Consider the following 20,114-nt stretch of genomic DNA (forward strand, 5'->3'; position numbering starts at 1 on the left):
GAGTTTCTGTGCTGCTGCTTGTGTTTCTGGGCTCTAGCTCATTTTCTAGCATGTTTCTTTGAAAGTGCTATTTGTGATGCCTTAACTGGCTCAAAGTGTTGAGGGTTTTTTAATATAGCATGTGTCTTTGATGTCCTGAGCATATCCTTCTTTGTCTTGCCTTGTGCTGGTCTTCATATAAACATTCCTGACTCACAAACCTTGCTGGATGCAATTCAGCATTCCCCTCCCTGTTAACCCAGGGTTAGGGCTGCCACCTAATTAAATAATCTTCTGTCCTGACCCTTAACAGGCTGTAAGCAGCTTTTCCCAGCAAGGCAGGTAAACTCTTGGGACAGTGCAATAAAGCTTGAAAATACACTATTTTTAAGCATGTTTGTATGTAGTAGTGTTTTATAAAAATCAATAAACTCTTACTTTTCTGCAATTCTGTAAAAGGAAGAAAGGAAAACAACCTTTTATGAACTGGCTTTGAGAGAAAGTGCTTTCAGTTACAGTGGGCAAGGGAGGCTGTACCTTATCAGCAAAAGAGGAAGCCTTTTCAGCTAGAAAGGAAAACTGTCCTTTCTCAGCATGTTTGAATTGCCCTGTTAGTGCAGGTCCTGAACTCTTAATATCTGTAAAACCAATGCACCGTATTGATTCATCATTTCAATTGTAATAAAAGAATAATAAGCAAATCTAAAGATACAACACTGACTAGAGCTGACAAATGGTTGGAAGGATAATGTGCCTCTCATTGTATCTTTCTTACTCCTACATCTGTCTTTTCACTTGAAAGAAATTCGAAGGGAACCTGTCCTTATTTTCTTGCACATTTGTGAGAGCATGTATAAAGTGCCAAGACTCAGGAGGAAAGGGAGATGATACTTTTCAGATCCAGTAAGGCACAGCTGAAAAAATGTGATCTAATGAAAGACCTGAAGAATGCTGTGGGGCACGGAAGGCTTGTGAGGCTGGAGGTAACAGGGTGGGGTTTAGTTACCCATTGGTTTATTTTGTGGCACTGTGGGATGCTGGATTTCAAATTGCTAGAAGAGCTGCAAATGCACAGTTGTCTCTTGCATATGTGCATTTACTGAAACAGTGTTTGTTACTGCTTCTGAACTATGGATCTTGCAGCCCAAGGAGCTGTGAAACAATGACGTGACAGTAGGATTATTTCTTTTCAGCTCTTGTTTGTCATTAACAGCCCCCGAGGAATTGAAGCCTCAAACTGAAAACCATTACAAAAACTTCTTGATTTATTTTCTTAACTGCATTATGAAGAGTGGTGTCGCCCTGATTTTCAGCCTTCTGATGACTGTTTACATATTTCTAATAGAGTTTCTCACGAATGTAACATATACAAGTAAATTGTTTTCACATACCAATGTGTGATAAACTTCTGAGATGACCATTGGGGTCAGAGGGATGTCCCCTTTGTCCTCCAATCCTGGATCAAACTTCAAATCCTATTTAAACCCAAAACAACAATAAACGTCCCTTTTCTTTCCTCACTTCAACCTGTCGGGTGAGTGTGGTTCTTTTGTGTCCCTACTAGCAGCAGAGTGGTCTTCTGATTTCCTAAACTTACTGCCAGTTCTGGCTAGGATGAACTGAGGATAAAAATGCTTTCTTTGTCTTTGTTCCTGTGCCTATAATAATCACGTTACTAGATAAGTCTCTCCAGAACAATAAGGAAACAACTTGCAAGAAAGATTGAGACTAAAAGGTTGCATTTTTCTAGAGACTGCTGTTAGTGTAATACTTTCACGTAGTGATCTTGTTTGCCCAGCAGTTTATTAAGAATTCCGGATGGCATCCAGCTGTTGCTGGGGTTGGTATAATTGGCTGCTTTTTTTCTGAAGACATTTGTTCTGGGGAGCTGTTATGGGCTGACTTCTCAAAGACCTTGCAACAAATGGAAGTAAGTGCTGGAGTAGTGTTTGATTTTTTTTTTTTTCCACTTATGTGCTTGTTTGAAACCTTTGCAAAGTCTTATTTATTTTGCTTAATTCTGCTAAAGATCGATGTGTATCAATCTGACTTGTGAAGTTCTTTTCTTCCTGCAGTAACTGATTAAGGGTGTAGAGACATGTTGTTAATGAGCTATTAATGTATGTAACTCCAATGTTGTAGAAACAATCTCCTGAATTACTGTTTTATCACTGGTCATGTATTGGCTGACTGGTTCAGGTTTGGGCCAGTGCAAATTCTGAAGGTGATGACTCAGGCAGTAAAGTAGACCAATGCTTTCATGGCAAAACAACAATCTGAACTGAAACTATGACAAAAAGGTCTTTATTTGTTGTCTTTCTTGTAGCAGAGAGAAAAGTAAGGAACTGCTTTGTTGCTGATCCTCTAACAGGTTGAGTTGGGGACAAATTTTGAATACCAGTTAGCAACCTGACTATTTCAAAACTAATCAGCATACGTGTTTTCCTGTGGAGCACCTTTTAGCCTATCAGTGTGTGTTGTGGGGAGTTAATTAGTGCAAGGTTCTGCACTATTAACCTCTGTGTTGTCATGGAGGACCAAAAAAAAATGGCATTAACAAATACTGTCTGTGGTGTGATATGTTAAATTGCATCTAGCTTAGTTGTGCATTTATTCTACAGCTTTTACTGCCATAATCTCTGTGCTCATGCAATCTGTTTTCATTTGCAGTGCTGTCAGCAGTATGGAAAATGAAGTAGCGTGTTAGAGCTTTCAAGGAAAACATGATGCAGCATGATCACATATATTAATGTATATGTTCATAGCCCTTTAGCTGAGGCAATGAGACCACACTGAGGGAGTCACCTGTGTGTGGAATTCTCTGCTCAGGGCTGCTGTTCCATGCAGAGATCCTTGGGAGTGCACACTGAGGACTCTGTGGTTTGTCACTGAGGGAGTATAACCCCATATGCCAGTAAGAAAGATCTGTTGGCCACAGGATGGGATTTTTTTTTCTTTCCCAGGGAATTCAAAAAGTGATATTCTTTTCTCAAGGTGCAAAGCACCTGGCCTATCAGCTATGCCTGTCTGTCTGTTTGGATCAACATTGCATACTGCCTTTTTCTTATCATGGTAGTATTCAGGTATTTTGCACCTGCAGCACAGGACTAGAAAATCACATCAGCTCTTTAATGGTGTGTGGAAGTTTCAGTAGAAAGTGAAGTTACACTCAAGCTGCTGGATGGGGATTCTGTGTTCTGTTCACATAAAGCAGGTTCAAGTCCTGAATCCCAAGCATTCAGACTTCCTGGGTTTTATGCTTGCTCTTCGCACTTGTAACATAGTATGCTTGCCCAAGGAATTGTAAGTAGCTTTGGCTTCCTGGCACCCTCTTCCTCCTTAGAGGTAGGTAATAGACTGCAGGTTACAGACTGCAATGTTTTTGCATTGTGTGTGTGTGTGTCACTGAAGCTACTGGGAGCTCTTGCTTTGCACTGAAGTTAAAGAATCTATTACAGGAATTAAAAATTGGCTGGACTTGCTGTTAATCTCTGTTAATCTGAAGATTTTGAGTGATTTAAGTCCTTGGGCCTTCATCTCGCAGAAGACTGTCTAATTAAAAGGGGCATTTGCCAGGAATGGTGTGCAGAGTGTTCCCCTGGTACAGTGTTAAGTCATGGTGCCTCTGCCTCCTACTTACTTGGCAAAGCACCATCGAGTTTCTGGTGTGGAATTGATTCATAACTTCAGTAGATTTAATATCGGCTTCTGATCCGTCAGGCTGATTCTGAACTCTCCCACAAGAGAAAAATAGAAATTTTCCTTTCTGAAAGGACCTGCAATGTTTCCAGATGAGATTTCAAAAGTCAGAATAAAGACATTTTCTCTTCTTTTCCTATCAATATTCCCTCTGGTTCTGTCTCCCTGCAGACAAAATGTATACGTAATGACAGTGGAGTTCTTAAGTAAATACCAGGAAATTGGGGGTGTCTTAGTCATGCTGTGCTATTTTTCTTCCTTCTGTCAATAGGGAAGAATACTGCTCTCTGCAACTTGTACATTTTATTTTGCAGCCTGCTTTTGCACGCTGAAAACAATTTCAGATTTCATTGTAAAGTACCACCACTGGAATTTTTGCTGAAGCCCGAACAATTTTCCACTGGATGATAAAATCCTTAAATGTACCGTCCCTAGTTTATGCAGCATGTATTATACAACAAGAGATACTCCAGGCTGTCCTCAATACGAAATCTAGTTTCAAACAACCCACTTCTGTAAGCCTGGTCTGTGGCAGGAACAATAAGACCAGTAATGATTCTAATGCTTTTCAGCTGGTGGGAAATGCAACAGAACATTTTGTGACTTTGGATCATGTGTTTATGTATAAAGAACCAAAAAGAGGCTGAAGAGAACAGTGCCAGAAAAAAAAAATTAGATTATTAGTTATCAGGATAGTACTAATGAGATGACACTGTGTTGAAAAATGTTTGTATTATCTTTTAAAGAACTTCAGCTTGGTCTTTTCTCATTCAGTTGAAGTAGTCATATGACCCCTTCTGCAGATTTAGGAACAGCTGGTAAATTTGCAGAAGAGACTTAATGCCCAGAAAAGCAAGGTGTGCACTTGAACCTCACAATGCCATGAGGCCTTTGTACTGCACGCAAATCTCGGTATTAAAAAAAAAATAAATTATGGAAACTTGTTCAACGTTGTAATAAGCATGTTACTAATGCTATGACTTCATGGGTTAGAACTGGAAAAGATTTAGTGAAATGTATCCAGTTCTGCTGGACCCACTGGGACTGAGTGTTCCCGGGGTTAGTGCAGCCTGTGGATGAGGCCCTACTGCCCTTCTGACGAACCTCAGTGAAACTGAAGTCAGTGTCTTTTTCCTGTAATAGCTCACACCTATTTTGGACTAGAAGAAACAACACTCCAGCGGCTTTTTGGTCAACATAATTTGCAGTTTTCTGCCTGACTTGTGCTTGCAGGAGTATTTTGCTACCTCCCCGGAGCTGAAAGTGTAGGATGTGTCTGGGAAATGTTTATGTTCTGTCCCTCTTGCAAATAGAAACCATTCTGAGCAACACCATCATGGCCCAGTGAGGCAACATGCCGCTTCCTGATTCTGACATCCGTAGCAAAGAATAAACACAGGTTATCAATACTCCCTTGTGCTGCTGGATGTGACCTCTCCAGCTCCAGCAGTACTTAAACCAAGACCTCAGGAGCAAGCAGCTGAAAGCTTTCATTCTCTGTGTCTGCATCCTGTAATCCTACTCTGGGATGGAAGGGACTAATTAATGCTTAAATGGCAGGGAATACATTCCCAGCCCTTTGCTGGTCAAATGCAGCAGCAGTTAGCACTGGATTTAGCTTAAGGTCAGCGAAGAGAGAAGGGATGCTGTTAGGGTGAAGGAGTAATCTGTAATCCTCTTGGTGGTGAAACCCAATCTGCCTCTCCTGACCAGGTCAGTCTATATGGGCAGCACACCAGATATGCCCACATCTGGTACAGTGAGAGTATTTCTCTGCTGTGTGTGAAGGATTCCACTTTTTCTCACACATGTAAATGAAGAGCTACATTTAATGTTGAACAACCTGCAGCCCTTCTTGTGTGGGCTGTTAGCTTTTTTTTTCTTTTCTTTTTTTTTTTTTTAAGCACTGCTGTTCTGAGTGCAATAAATAGAGCATATTTTAGATTAATTCTACAGAGAAATAATTTTCAGTATAACCTGGTTTTCAACACTCGAAAGCCTCTGGATATACCCTAAAGCTGTTGCAAACCCTGGGACTTAAGAGCCTTTGAAATAGCTGTGTGGAGTAAGGAGTGTTTCAAAAACAAACCAAAAAACTTCCTCAGATATGAGCGGTGTTGCTCTCAGAGCCTCCCAGTTCCTGCAAATCTGAGTGACCCTGCAAATGGGCTTTTTAAAGAGGAAATGCTGCTACATGATCAAGGTCCCTCAAGGTGTTAAAAAAGAACACTGAATGTATAAAGCCAGCAAAGCTTGTGAGATTAAGATAAAAAAACATCCATCACTGAAGCAGTCCGGGCTCCCCTTTTAAGAGTGTATCTTGTTTTTATAGTGTTCAATTATGTATCTAGTTTATATAATCCTTAAAGAACCAGCCTCACAGTGTAAGTCCTTTATTTTATTGGTATTTTAGTAACAGACAGTACACATTTTACTGCTCAAGTGGTTAATTTGTTATTGATTTCTTTCTGAACATATGGGTGTTTATTCTGACTGAATGCACACGTGTAGATGTATGTTGTAGAATAAAGGAGCTTAAAGTGCTCAGTTCTTGGCATCATAGTAGCCAGTTTTAAGTATTTGCTCAAGATCTACATTCATGAGTAGCCAGCTTTGAGGCTGACATCTCATGACAGTTTTGGGATACTTACATTTTGAGAGAGTTTGGACTGGGGTAACTCTGCAGATAACTTGTAGTTAAGATATAAAACCAATTTCCCAGGAATTTCACTGGAGCAGTGAGGCTGAGCTGGAAGCCTGCTGCATCCCTGAGGTGACCAGTGAAAAGCTGTTGCTCTGGGCAGCCCTTCTTGATTTTTTTTTTGCTACAGCTATGCACAAAGCCATTACTTAACCATCAGTGAGGTTGATAAGTGATAATCCTGATGTCTAAGACAAGTGTTCTAGTGCTTTTCTGGATGTCATTTTGGGAACATCTCCCCTAATGCTCAGTTTACACCAGTGAGCTGAAATAGAGGATTTTTAACAACAGATTTGTCACTCATTTTCTATGTGACCTTACACAGTAGGTATCTCAGGTGGATGTGTAGACTTTAGGCCCTCTTTCAAATGGTGGAGGATTCAGGAATTCTTACACAAATCTGTAGTGCATTTAAATGTGCATTGTTATTTACATACTGTAATCCATATTTAACTTACTGAAAAGTACATGATATTAAAATATGGTAAATTCAACCTTCCTTGATATGTCCAGCCTAATACTTTTTTGTAGAGGATAAATGGAAAGAACAAAAGGATTCTTAGTGACTTATCAAAGTTTCAAAATGCAATGTCCTCAGTGTTAGATAAACTTTTGCATCTGCATAGAAGAGATAAACAGAGCAGCTCACTAATGAAATTGCAGGTATTAAAAGCAAGACAAGTCTTAAAAGCTGCTCCTTTTGTTTCTTTTTTCTTTTTTTTTTTTTTTTGTGCTACAGCCTAAATTGGCTGGTTCTAGTAAAGGTATTCAACTAAACTCTTTACTGTCTTTACTGTTTCATGTTTAAATGAAAACAGTGTCCTTAAGACTGTGGCCCATAAAAGTTAGAAGCAACTCAAAATATTAAAGATATTGATTAAAAAAAAAAAAAACCACTTTGAAATTACTTTGCTGCATAGTAGTCAATTTATCTGGCTTTCAGCACAACCAATAGCTCTTCTTATCTGTGTTTGGGGATGTCTGGTTCCTTGCTATGGATTATCTTGAAAATGTAAATGAATGTTTTATGAATTAATAGTAACACGTTTTTAATGATAAAAGGACATTTAGACTTGATTACCTAGTTACTGCCTTTTGCAATAACACTCTGCTTCCTGCAACTAACGCTCAGATGAAACAAAGATAGATTATACAAATATGTAACGATTTATCACTTAAAACTCCCTTGACAGAAGATGCTAAAGCTGTAAACCTTGGTGTTTGAGAAGGCATTTTAAAATTTGGATGGTTTCTGAAGAGATAATCAGATTCTAAGCTGAGTTTCTTCCCTCAAAGACCTGCATTGTCTTCAGTAATAAATTTGCATGCAAACTGGAGGAAGGCATTTGGCCTATTCTTAGAGCAAGTCAAAATTACCTTCTGCTTTTTCATTCAGCTGTACATCTTCCCTTTATATTTTGTGTGTCAACAAGTGCAGGGCACTGCAGAAGCTCTTTGCCTTGGAGGAATTTACAGCCTACATGTGAAGGATAACTAAATGTTATTCTATGAGTTTATTAGGGTTAGGAACTCACTGTTCCTTACCAGAAGGTTGTAGCGTGTGGGTAGATGGCAGGTGTGTGCATTGGCTCCTGCCATGCTGCAGGAAAAAGGAATATACCATTGGTTTTGCCCTTTTTCCTGGAAGTTTCCCACATATGATCTGCTTTTATGAACCTGCATGTGTCTGCTTCCTAACTCAGTTCTTAAAAATGTGATCCCTCTTAGCTTAAACACTTCATGGAGCTGAAGTTTTTCTGAAGTTAATTTACCAAGCAGTTGGGCTGGGGAGAGAAAACTCAGGTAGTTATGTTGGCAGACTGGAAAGTAACAGCTCATCAGCTGGCAATGTTTCTACTGCATTTGGTCAATTAATTGTTTTTCTTCAGGGAAGAATTCAGTGCTTGGTTAAGTTTTGTTGTTAGTTTTCATAGTTATTGATCCTAGGAAATCATCTTGTCTGCTCTGAACTTAAATATTCCTTTAATTTAAGGCCATTTTATATCCTAAGTCATGTGATTAGTGCTGACATTTTAGGACTGTATTTTCTAAATTAAAAAAAAAAAATAAACCAAGGTACATGTAAATATTGTGGCTGACGGTTCCCTAAAACCCTGAGCAGAATATTCATCTTTGTGGCAGATGGTTCCACAGTAATTGCTGATTCATAGTCTTTTGAAAAAGGAAGTGAGCTACTCATGAGTTTATGGACTAAGCATTTTGTCTAAATTAACTTGTTTATATCAGCGTATTGCTTTTGCAGTAAGCTTAGAGTTAGAAAATGCTGCTTATGTTTTACAAGTAGGATTGACTTGATTTAGTGATTGCACAGAAGAAAAGGACTCATATATTAGTGTTTCATTCAGTGAGTATTTTTTAGGTTTTATTAGACAAGAAGACAGTTTTATTAATCATTCCTGTTTTTATTAAGCAAAACCCTAAAATGTTCAAAACCAAGCATTAACCTATTTCGTAGGGCATTTACAGTGTAGTTTTCAGAAGAGATGGGTTTCTCATCGATTAATTTTTTCCCCCTTTTTTTTTAATTCTTGCTTTGGATTTAAATTATTATGTGGATGAATAGTAGTGATTCTCAAGCTTTAAAATTTAAATTTGTTATTACATCTATTTAGTTAAAAAAAAAAACATGAGTACCTGCCTGTGAGAAGGACGACTGCTTTCTTGAAGGGATAATTTAACTAATTATATATAAACATTTATTCCATGCTTATCACCATAGTAACTGGGGCCTCAAGTCAGTGTGCTTTGATGAGCCGGGTTGCAAGTGCTGTAGTGAGCCAAGGCCTGAACTTTAGTATGAAAATACTATTTAACATTTCGTTGAGGTACAGCTAATCCCTGCTACACCTTTTTGACCTGATGCCATAATTTGTATTCCCAGGGCTGCCAGCATGGCAGAAACCTGGGAGTTTGATTTGTGTGAAAATTAACCTCCCTGCAAATGAGTGTGCCCCAAGTCATCCTTCTGATCTGCTCAAGCCTGTGATGGAATGGCCACTGGTGAGGCACTGGGGAGAGTCAGGGACCTGTGGTTGTGAGAAGTGTGGAGAGACAGCTACAAATTAAGCTGATTACAAAGCTGCTCTGAAAGTCAATTGTTTAGGGCCTGACTATGCTGTAGCTGAAAATTATTTAAAGTTATTGAAAAATTGTTGGGTTGGGATTTAAGCCAGTTTAAGTGAGGAAATTATTCAAAGGAGAATAATTTTGAAGTGCTTTTTGTGACTTTGGAAGTGTATCCCTGAGGCAAGTATCTACTTGGTGCTGTTTTGAGAATGGAAGATGCCATGAGGATTGACTTTTGATGTCTCTTCCCATATGGTGACCTGTAATAACTGGCCACAGAATTTTATCAGAGTGTTCACTTCAGGGATTCTGTTACAATCAACTTAATTGCATCTCTTTATTTTCTTCTTCTTTTTATCTGTACCTAGACAATTGCTGTCAGAGAAACCTCATCTTTTTGCTTCATCTTTCATTTTGACAGCAGCAAGGGCAGCACTAGCTATTTCTGTGGCCTGCTTGTAAGTAAATCTCAGAGGTGTTCATGTTTCAGATGCTCCCTCTATCTTATTATCTTATAAAACATGGCAATAGTATGTGTTTTATAACTACAAAGCTTTAGAAACCCAGACTTTAAAAACCTCAGAAAGGCTTTAAAACATTTATCCTAACAACTTGATGAAGGCTTTTCATTTTTATCTGCTACATTAACCAGGCCATCATTTTGACCCATTAAAATTACCCTACCATTTTATCTTCCAATGCACTTTAGATCATCACTTCACCATCCAAGGTCCTGATCCCATGGAGACTTGCACACTTGTTTAACAATGCACGTTTCAAACAATATTACTGATTTATTACTCTTCATTTACTGTTACCTGATTTAAAGGCAGATGCTGGGGCATCTGCATTAACTCTGCAGCGTTTGCAAACAGAGGAATGATTTGCAGGTGTAGCACAGCCCAGCAGTTAATCACACTTGCAAACTGCAGTGTGAAGTGTGATATTGTATAGCCATTTATAGCCTGAGTTTTTAGGAGCTGTAACTCTGCTTTTGGCTTGGCCAACTTCCATGGCTGTTGTAGATTACATTTGCAATCAAGCTGTTGCCAAACTTCCACTCAGTGTTAAGGTCATGTTTACTACTGCGCAGCTGCATAGTGAAGAGTTGCAGTAAAAGCAAAATAAACTTCAGGCTGTTTGAGGAGCAGCTCTCCATGGGATTGGAGAGCAAGTGGATGTCGGGCAAAAGCTTAAACTAACAGTAGACCAAAGCAGAATATTTTTGGCTGGATTTAAATTTTGCTGTTTCATTGTAGCCGATGTGTTCTTGACTGCAGCACTAATAGAAACAACTTGTGCGTGTTCTGAGGGCTGTTTAAAAAGAACGTAGATGTAAGAAAACTGGAGTCTGCAGCTCTCCATATGTGGTATTGGAATGGTGCAGGGTTTTCATCTATTAGCCAGAGTGAGGAGTCACTGAAAAAAAAACCACGCACATTAAATTTCTGGCACTGCTCCTGAGAAGAATGCTGTTGGAACACTTGAGGACTCCCTTTTCCAGGGAATGGCTGCAAAGGCTAAATGTGGTCCTCTCATATGAGGGTTAAAATATACTACAAATGAGCTGCAATGGAGCTTTCATTATGACTTAACTGGATAAGCCACACCCATATCCCCCTTTTTTGTTTTAAAATCTCCTATATAGATGTGTTTTTGCTGATGTGAATGCCAGTAACTCTTTGAGTTTAAAAAAAACCCCCAAACCCAAAAACCCATGGCTGGGGAAGGACTACTGCTGCCACTGACATTTTGACAAGCCTTTTTTTTTAGCTAGCTTTAAGTAATGAGGCGTATGCAGTGATGATGAGCTGCATTTGACAAGCAAAATTCTCCAAAAGACTGAGTTTTTTGTGTGAAAACAGACCACAGAGCAGAGAAGGATTTTTGTATTATCCTTGCATGAGGAAAGAGATAGGTTTATATCTTTCATTAAACCAAAAATCCATAGAGGACAAACACCTTATTGTCCTACTTGTATAAAAGCTTCAGCTGGAATTCTCAACTTTTTAAAGACCAGTCAATCAAATATAGAATATTAGTGTGCAGGAAACCAAATTTCTTTATTTCTGGTACTCTAAACATTATTTTTTTTTTCTTTTCTGAAAAGTTGATTTTGAAACTGGTATTTGGGAGTATGATCATACTAGCTTTGTGAGGTATTGCAAATACAAGGGCAAAGGTTCACAGAACACCATTAGAATTGGAGACGTAATTGAGTTTTGGCCTCACTCAGTGAACCTGGCTGGGGTCTGAAACCTTTTTCTCATACCTGGAGTCAGTTCTTTTTTCTGCTGTCAATATTGGCTGATCTGTTTTTGTTTGACTATTATTTCTCTTTATACACGTGATTAGAACTGATTTGAAATAATTCTCATTCTTACCATGGTGGCTTTACCGTGGCTGAACACCAGGTGCCCACCAAAGCTTTATTACAGCTCTCCTCAGCTGGACAGGAGAAAGAAAAATATAACCAAAGGCTCAAGGGTGGAGATTAGGGCAGAGAGAGATCACTCACCAGTTCCTGCTATGGGGAAAAAAAGACTCAACTTGGGGAAACCAATTTAATTTATTAGCAGTTATCAGAGTAGGATGATGAGAAATAAAAAAATCTTAAAACACCTTCCCACACACACTCCCTTTTTCCAGGCTTAACTTTACTCACACATTCCCAACCTGCAGGCACTTTTGCAGTCTCCAGCTCTTATTTGTTGTACTCAAATGATTGAAAATAAGACCACTTTTGTGTCCATTGCTATTTCACAGATGGAAATTACTCAGAAATGGCAGTGCATCACACTGACTGTTTTAAGTCTCTTTTACCAGACAGGCCAAATACCTTAAAGAAAGCCATTTTGGATTGTAAAACTTTTTAAATGGTTTAATGACAGAAATGGTAATGCTGAATGTATGTTGCAATAATATCCAGGGATCATACCAGTATTTCATATTCCATGGAAGTGAGCTTCCAAAACAATGTGTTGACTTGCTTCTGAGCTGGAGGTGCTGTAGGTGCCCAGATTCAGGTTTCATCTTCAAACGCAAATCTATCTGAAGCAGAAGAGTCCTCATAACCATTCTGTTTCTCTGCTTGTTTCTTGTGTTTGTTTTGTCATGTCCTCTGGAGACTGTGGTTCAGCTCTCCAGTCAAAATTCTCCTATGCAAGGGTAGCCCAAAAAGAAACCATAAAGATAAAAGATCTGGGATCCATTAATGTTCAGGTGTAAGTAGATATGTAGTTTAGGAAGGATTGTACTCTACAGTTTATTTTCACTAATTTGGAATAAGAAAAGGTTGAGGCCAATAAAACCTTAGAGAGCCAAGTGATTATTTTAACCCTTCGTCTTGTTAGAAGGAAATACTTTGAATGAAAAAAAAATCACACTCATCACTTACATCTATGAGCCATAGAAATTTTACAGGTATGATAGAGGTAAGTAGTTTATATAATGTTACTTAGTTATATACAGTCTTACCTATGAAATACTTCTTACAGAGCTCTTTGAATCAAAACAGGTTTTTGTAGAAAAAGAAAATTGTCACAAAATTTCTGCCTTCTAGATCAAACAAATAAAGCATCCCAAAATTCCAGTTAACTCTTTGTGTGTATGTATTTCATTTTCACTAGATATGCTTGAAAATCAAAAAGTTTTTTGGTTAAGGTTTTAGTTGGCATATGTTTTTTCCAGTTTTATTTGAAAAGTAATTTTTGAAGGATCTTTAGTATTAGGTAAGGCTTTAAATAACAAGAGACAATTTTCCTTTTGCAGAATGCTGCAAATTTTTTCTGTTTCTTACAGCTTCTAATGTTCTTTTTTTTCAAGTCAAGTAAAGCAGGTAGATGCTTAGCAACTCTGAAATTCAAACTATATATGTGTGTATCTAGCTTTGGTTAAAACATTGTGGGTCAGTTTATAATATTGGAACTGAGGTGAAACCAAGTAATTCTTGTTTCCCAGATGAGTTCTAATTAGATACTTTATACTCTGTCCTTTGCCTTTTTTCTTAAAGTTGACTCCAGCATTTTGTGTTTCTCAGTTGCAGTTTCAAGTTGTAAGACTTGAAACCGCAACTAACACAAAAGTGTAAGTGATTGTTTTCAGAATCTTTAAAAACTCCTTAATTTCTTTTCAAATGCAGAAAAAAACCCCCCAAACAAACAAACAAACAAAATCAAAACACCTACTTAAGAAATAGAACAGAAGTCAGAATGAGTGTGATTATTGACATGATGTCATTTTAGGTCCTAAAGGGAGACTTGATGTCAAGTTCGCTTTAAGTCCTTGCACTCCCAGTAAGTCAAATGAGTGCTGATACACAGTGTCCCTCAGTAAAGATTTTTACTGGACCTAAGGAGATTTTCCAAGATGATTTTGGCTACCTTTCAAAATGTATCACTGAAGGTGCTTTTTAATCTGCTTTCTATGTTCCAGCTTTATCTGTATTCACACTGAACTCTGAAAAGTCTCTTCAGGCATTTCATTGTATGAAACATCAGCAACAGTTGTAATTACCACGGAAAAAAAAAAGGGGGGGGACAACTAAGGTGGCTTTACACAGCTGTCTCTTTTCCCTCTGGGACTTATTAATGTTAAACAAACAAGATTCTGGTTGCCTTGCAGTCTTTTTTCCAACAATGCTATCTGACCTGTATTGTTTCTTTCTTTTTTTTTTTTTTTTTTTTTGTTTGTTTATATTTACCATATAGAATGATAACTTTGCAGAGTTAATTACTTGTGAATAGGAACAGTTTTGTTCTGAGAAATTGCCCAGGAGCCCAGAGTGTGGTTTGACGTGGTCTGTAGATTACAGATATTTTAGATAAGGCTTTGATTAATGGAAATTTAACACTAAAAAGTTATCAGTCAGAGCTGGCTTTTCTGACTTGACATTTAGCCTTCTGTGGAGCTGTTTTTACTGGGTGTTGATTATGTGTAAGCCAAAACACAGCCTGCATGATTATTACCATAGTTGGTTTTGAAATAGCAGCAAGGATTTGAAGACAAGGAAGATTTGTAGTATTTTTTTCACCTATGACTTTAATAGGAGGAAGGGGTTCTGAGCAGCATGGAAGACCTTTGGAGCAGAAGTTGTATTTTGTCTAATCCTTTCTACCTCATTTTGCTCCACAGGGCTTTGATCTGGGATTCTTGGACTGAACTTAGACAGCAGGGAATATGAAATTCTCCTGTAAAACTAGACAGTTTAAGCATCACTCTTACCTCTGCATTTTGTGATTTTTTTTCCCCCCCTAAGGAAACAGTTGTGGAAGTAGCAGCTGGGAAACGTGATGATAGCACAGTGTTACCTCAATGGAAAATGCAGCTCTGAGCTGTAGGGTCAAGTGTGGCACAGAATCCTGAATGATGGACGTGAGCTGTTTTTCTGGAAAAAAAAGTAGCCATTAAGGTTGACCCTGGTAAAAGCTGACTGTCACTTACTGGCTTAATACATAGTTGATCAAAGAAAAGATTCCTTCTTTTTGTGTTATATAAGATATATTTTCAAGTATTCAAATATTATTTTCAGTTGTTAGGCCAGATGTTAAACTCTCCATATTACTGAGATTTATTGTTCCTCTTCTATTACTATCTGGATAGCTGATACCTTCAGCCACAGAAGTGAAATTTATATACATCAGATATAGCTGGATATAAATGGTGTTGGACTTGATGTGCTCAGGTTTTTCCATTATATAAGTAATTGCATTAGGGGATAGTAATAATGGGACATAAACAAGGGTGCAAGAATGGTTTAGCTTATAAAATGCTCGATCTTTCATTTTATGAGGTGTTTTTTTTTTTGGTTTTTTTTTTTTTTTTTTTTTTAAATCTTTGGTAATCCTGTGTGGAAGCTGTCAGGCGTGGGGCACTCCAGCATGTTTAGAGCTCCTACACATTTCCAAATTGAGAACTGAGAGAGAGTGTCGTCTTAGCAAGAGAAAAGCTCCCTCCTGTGGAAGAGATGAACCTCTGCTGTGACAAGGAGCAACCATAAGGGCATCACCCCGTGATTTTAAATCAGCGGGAAAGGGGGTTACAAGGACTGTGGGACTTTGCAAATACTGGAATGCAAAACCTCGCTCCCCGTTACTTTATTTCTCAAAGTAAATTTTTTATATTTTGTCTGACTTATTTGTAAAACTGTATCTCAGTTATACCTGTTTGCTGTGTTTAAGTAAAACCGGATCATTTAAATAGTATAATGTGGCCATAGTGGACTCTATAGTGTTAAAGGCATCTAAAGCAGCTGATATTTTTTAGAGATTTTGCTTTCTGTAGCTCTTTGCTGAAAAGCCTTAGTATTTGGGACATTTCTGTGAATTCAGATTTGTAGAGCTTATATTTAAAAAATTCTTTTTCTTTTTCATTTTTTTTTTTTAGTTTGGTAATCTGTATATCTTGAAGATCTATATTAAAATTATTTTGAATCTTGCAGTGATTAGTGGCCCTTAGTAGAAGGCTCTGCTGGGCTGTGTGACTTGGAAAATAAAGCTGCATGGAAAGCATAAAGATGAAATTGTGATGGAGAGGCTGGAATTAGAACTTGATATCAAATTCCTGCTAGAAACAGTATTTTTACCTTTGAGCTGAATATGATTCATGCTTGTGATCTGAAGGTGGAAGGCTTTAGCTCATTAGCACATTAACAAAGCCCCGAGGCATTTACTTCCATAAATGCTAACGTTATTCCCCTGAGAACGAAGCACTTTTGGGGAGGGGGGGGTTGGATCTCTAGTATTACAGTGGAGTTTTAATTTTACCAATTCATTGGCAGCTAAAGAGGACTGAAACAGCACCGAGTGCTCTGACCCACTGCAAAAAAAATTGCTGTATTAACTGCTCAGCAGTTAATTTTCTTTTACTGGAGCAGTGGGAATTGAAATAATGACAAAAATTGGTTATTGGGATCCTGTCCTTTGGCCAAACGGTAAACTGTAATCTTGTTCAGAGATTTATGGGTTGCACCTTGTGGACCACAGCAGCCTAACTTTGGTTACAGAAGCACGAGATTAGCAGTGGTGTGTAATGGTGAAGTGAGCTTTTGTTCTGTCTTTAGAAATGTTACGGTGCACCTGCTTATTTTGATAGAGTTTGGAGTCATCTTTGAAGTAGGGAATGGGGGCTCTGTTCAAGTGCTATTATCCTCATTTATGAGAGCTGTGAAAGGTCTTTAACAACCGAACCAATTCTACGGTTCTGTATTTCCTGTTAGCAGCTCCATCTACTGATTGGCTGGAGTATTTCTGATTGCTGCTTTTTTTTTCCTACGGCAATTTTTGTCAGGTTTCTTAAGAAATTGAAGCTTGGGTCGAGCACGCTTTGTGTTACTCTTCTCCTTCCCCTGCATCCCTCCACCCCCAATATTAAGAGTTTCTTATGAAAATCAGAAGCGGGGCTGAGGGCACCTACTGAGTTGCTTTAGTTTTATGAAATTACAAATCTGAACACAGTACACCAGATGAAATTAGTGTCCGTAATGATAGAGGGGCTGCATCATGAGTTGAACTGTAATGTTATAAGAGCAGGGAATGCACAGGAGATGGACAGGAAATTAGTCTCTGTAAGTCCTATGGTTCATCATGATACACTAAGGGAACGAAAGTAAAATAAAAGTTTTACTGTTATTAGTATTCACATGGCAGTGATTGCAGCAAAGTGACTGTGACCTGGAAGAAATGGCTTTAAATCTCTGAATCCTCAGCAGTTAATATTCTTTTACTGGAGCAGTGGGAATTGAAATAATGATAAGAATACAGAGGAGAAAACTTACCAGAGCTGGACATTTACTCTTGACTGGAATGACTAATAATTTGTACCTGCTCACTTTAAATGAAGTCTTGTTTGTGAAAAGTTGTAGACTATGGTTGAAACAACTTCAGAGATATGTTCTGGTATTTTTGAGGTAATTTAAAGCACTGGTCTGTACCACCTATTTCAGATTGCATTAAAGCCTCGTCGTTTTTCCAGGAATTCTGCATTTAATGGGCTAAACAACAGGTAACTCAGAGCTGGTCTGAGATTTGACAGTCAGCCTACTTTTTTTCACTGCATCCTAAAGACCATTGTCTCATTTAATTTTTCATTTCTATGAGATTTTAATAAAATTACCCAAGAGGCAAGAAGGAGATGGGTTAAAACAGATTCCACCCTTTTTTCTCCTCAATTGAAATTCTGTTATGTAGTATAAAACTAGCTTGAATGTTTTTCAGCAACATACTTGGCTTGGCTGAGCTGTGCCAACTTCTACTTGGAGTACTTCTAATATCTTGAGGAGTGCTGCACCACAGGGTATCGATGTATTCAGTTGCTATGCCCTCTGTGTTGGAGGTCTAAGGGCTTCCTTGCTCATTCCATGCTATGGAATATAGTGCTGCTTCTCCCACCCTCTTGGATTATTACATTAGAAGTTACTGAATGACTTGGGGGCCTTATATTTTGTAAATAGCCACTTACTTCAGAGCCTTCGAGGAGAAATGAGTAATAGATTGAACAGCAAATGCTGAGAGAAGAGAAAGACAGAGCTTTTCTGTCTCTCCATTACAGATGACAGATGAGATGTAGATAAGCAGTGAGAGGATGTGAAACCTGAGAAGTTTGAGATTAGTATGAAATCTGTGGAAAGTTATTGACACTGAGCTTAGTGAGCCAGAAGCTTTAAGCTACTTACCAGTAAAAACCACTGGGGAGCTCCGTAGGAGATTTTTGAGGTTAGGAACAGTCTTTCTAGCAGAACTGAGAGGAAGTATTAAAGGTGACTGAGATAGAGATTTTTTTGGGAGTTCTCTGCTATTGTTATACTTTCATATGGAGACTCCTAGTGATACTTTCATATGGTGACTCCTGGTGACTGTTTCCCCCAGTGCCTGTGGGTCAAAAGCACACTCTGAGATTCTTCTGTCTCCTTCTTGTACTGTGACTCCAAGCCCACTCCCCTCCAATGTTTCCTCTCTAGATACCTGGACAGAAGCTGGTGTGTCAGATTAAGGCACGGTTCCTCATGGATTTGTAGAATTGAGTATAAGGACAGAATTGTGTACTTAGCTGTCCTGGCCATAGTTCTCCAAAAATAAAGGTTATAGGCAGACTGCAAGGTGGCAAATAATCTCCCTTTCTTGTGCTGTTTGGATCATCTCTCAGTTCTGGAACTAAGTATATGGCAGCATTCCTTCTTTGCTTGCTTATTTGTGCTTGAGGGCTGCTGCTGGCATTGCAGGGCTGAAGCAGAAAGAAGTCAAAATTGATAGCTGCTTTTATTGAAAGAAAAAAAAAAAAAGGCAAAACAACCCTGCAAGAAAATTTTCAGCTCTATGAGTTCATTGTTCAACTGATTCTGTACCTGTTTCCAGGTACAAAATGTTAGTTCTTGCTCCCTGGAAAAAGAGATATATATTTTCTAAGATAGGGTAAATGATCTGTAGAGAAAATATTTTCACTGTATTTAGAACAAACAACCTCCCTGGAGGTGTTTCCTCAACTTCTTTAAGTTATACTTAATCTGTATTAAAATGGTTAGGTCTAAATTCTTACAGTTCTGTTTTAAGCAAGGGCAGTTCAATCACATTTTAGCATATTAGGGCAAAATTGTCTCTCGTGTTCATTCCATATGTTTTGGTGGAACTTTTTACCAGGAGTGCATTTGGGACTTTGGTTTTCTTAAGCAATTACCTCCTACCCACCCTAAGGGAAGCAAAGTTCAGTGTAAACATTGTGAATTAAAGAATGAGGTGACCAGCATATTTGTATGCTATTACCAGCATATTTATCTGGCTATTACCTTGTCCTGATACACAAAATGTTGCCAGACTTGAACAGAGTAGATGCATGATACTTTTTGTTTGTTTGTTTGTTTGTTTTAATGCTTTTTAAATCTTTGGAGGGTAGTCATATAGTTTCCATACAGAACAGGGATGACTTCAGTTTTATTTTCATACTCTGGTGTTTCCTACAGCTTACCTGTAGCAAAGTATTTAGCCAGAGATGTCTCAGAAGCCAGAAGTGAAAATTATACAGTTAATTTAAAAAAATCCCCCAACAACCAACAAATAAAAGGAAGCACCAACTCAGCCTATATATTCTGTGCACAGAATTGGCCACAGCTTGTTCTCTCAATAAGTTTGAAATGTGGAAGTGCCTTTCTTTGGTGAATCTGTTGGCAGAGGAACCTAGTGAGCAGGGGTGCCATCCATCACAGCCAGAAAAGAGGGTAGGTTGTGATATTGCACTGCTGCCACTTGTTTGCAGACCCTCTGGGGTTCACATTAAACTCATAGAGATTCAGTTCAAGCTTCTGAGAACATTTGGTCCCTGTAGCACACAACATTGTAGTTTCATGTGGATATTACTGACAGTGTTGTGACAGTCACTCCTGTAACAGCAGACTCCCAACCTTGTCTTTACTGTGCTGAGAATGAGCAGAAGGTCCAGTTAACCACCAGCACAGTCATGTAGTTCTTGCCTTCATCATGATCCACTGATAGTTTATTATTTCTTCTCCTGGGACTGTTCAAAGGCTGCAGATCCTAGATGGGATACCAGGCTGTTCCTCACTATTGGGATAAAGGAAGTAGGAGTGCCTGTTCTCTGGGCTAGGGAAACAAAGGTGTTACAGAGAGCATGCAAAGCACTTGGACATGGATGGCAGCAC

At 38.5% G+C, this 20,114-nt stretch overlaps 1 protein-coding gene across 4 annotated transcripts in view; it reads left to right on the forward strand.

Moving 5' to 3' along the window:
* The first annotated feature begins 1,499 nt into the window (after positions 1-1,499).
* The window catches only part of PLEK (pleckstrin), a 49,228-nt gene continuing 30,613 nt past the window's right edge, over positions 1,500-20,114 (forward strand). For 2 of the 4 annotated variants that reach the window (XM_066177771.1, XM_066177772.1), the window contains exon 1: positions 1,500-1,513. The gene's annotated coding sequence lies outside the window, so the exon portion shown is untranslated. Of the gene's footprint in view, positions 1,514-1,869; positions 1,910-20,114 lie in introns of those variants that run through there. The other 2 variants (XM_066177770.1, XM_066177774.1) reach the window with 1 other exon arrangement.

The sequence above is a fragment of the Chamaea fasciata genome, unplaced genomic scaffold, assembly GCF_029207755.1.
Source record: "Chamaea fasciata isolate MVZ Bird 193981 ecotype frontalis unplaced genomic scaffold, bChaFas1.0.hap1 SCAF_3, whole genome shotgun sequence".
Classification (NCBI taxonomy): Eukaryota; Metazoa; Chordata; class Aves; order Passeriformes; family Sylviidae; genus Chamaea; species Chamaea fasciata.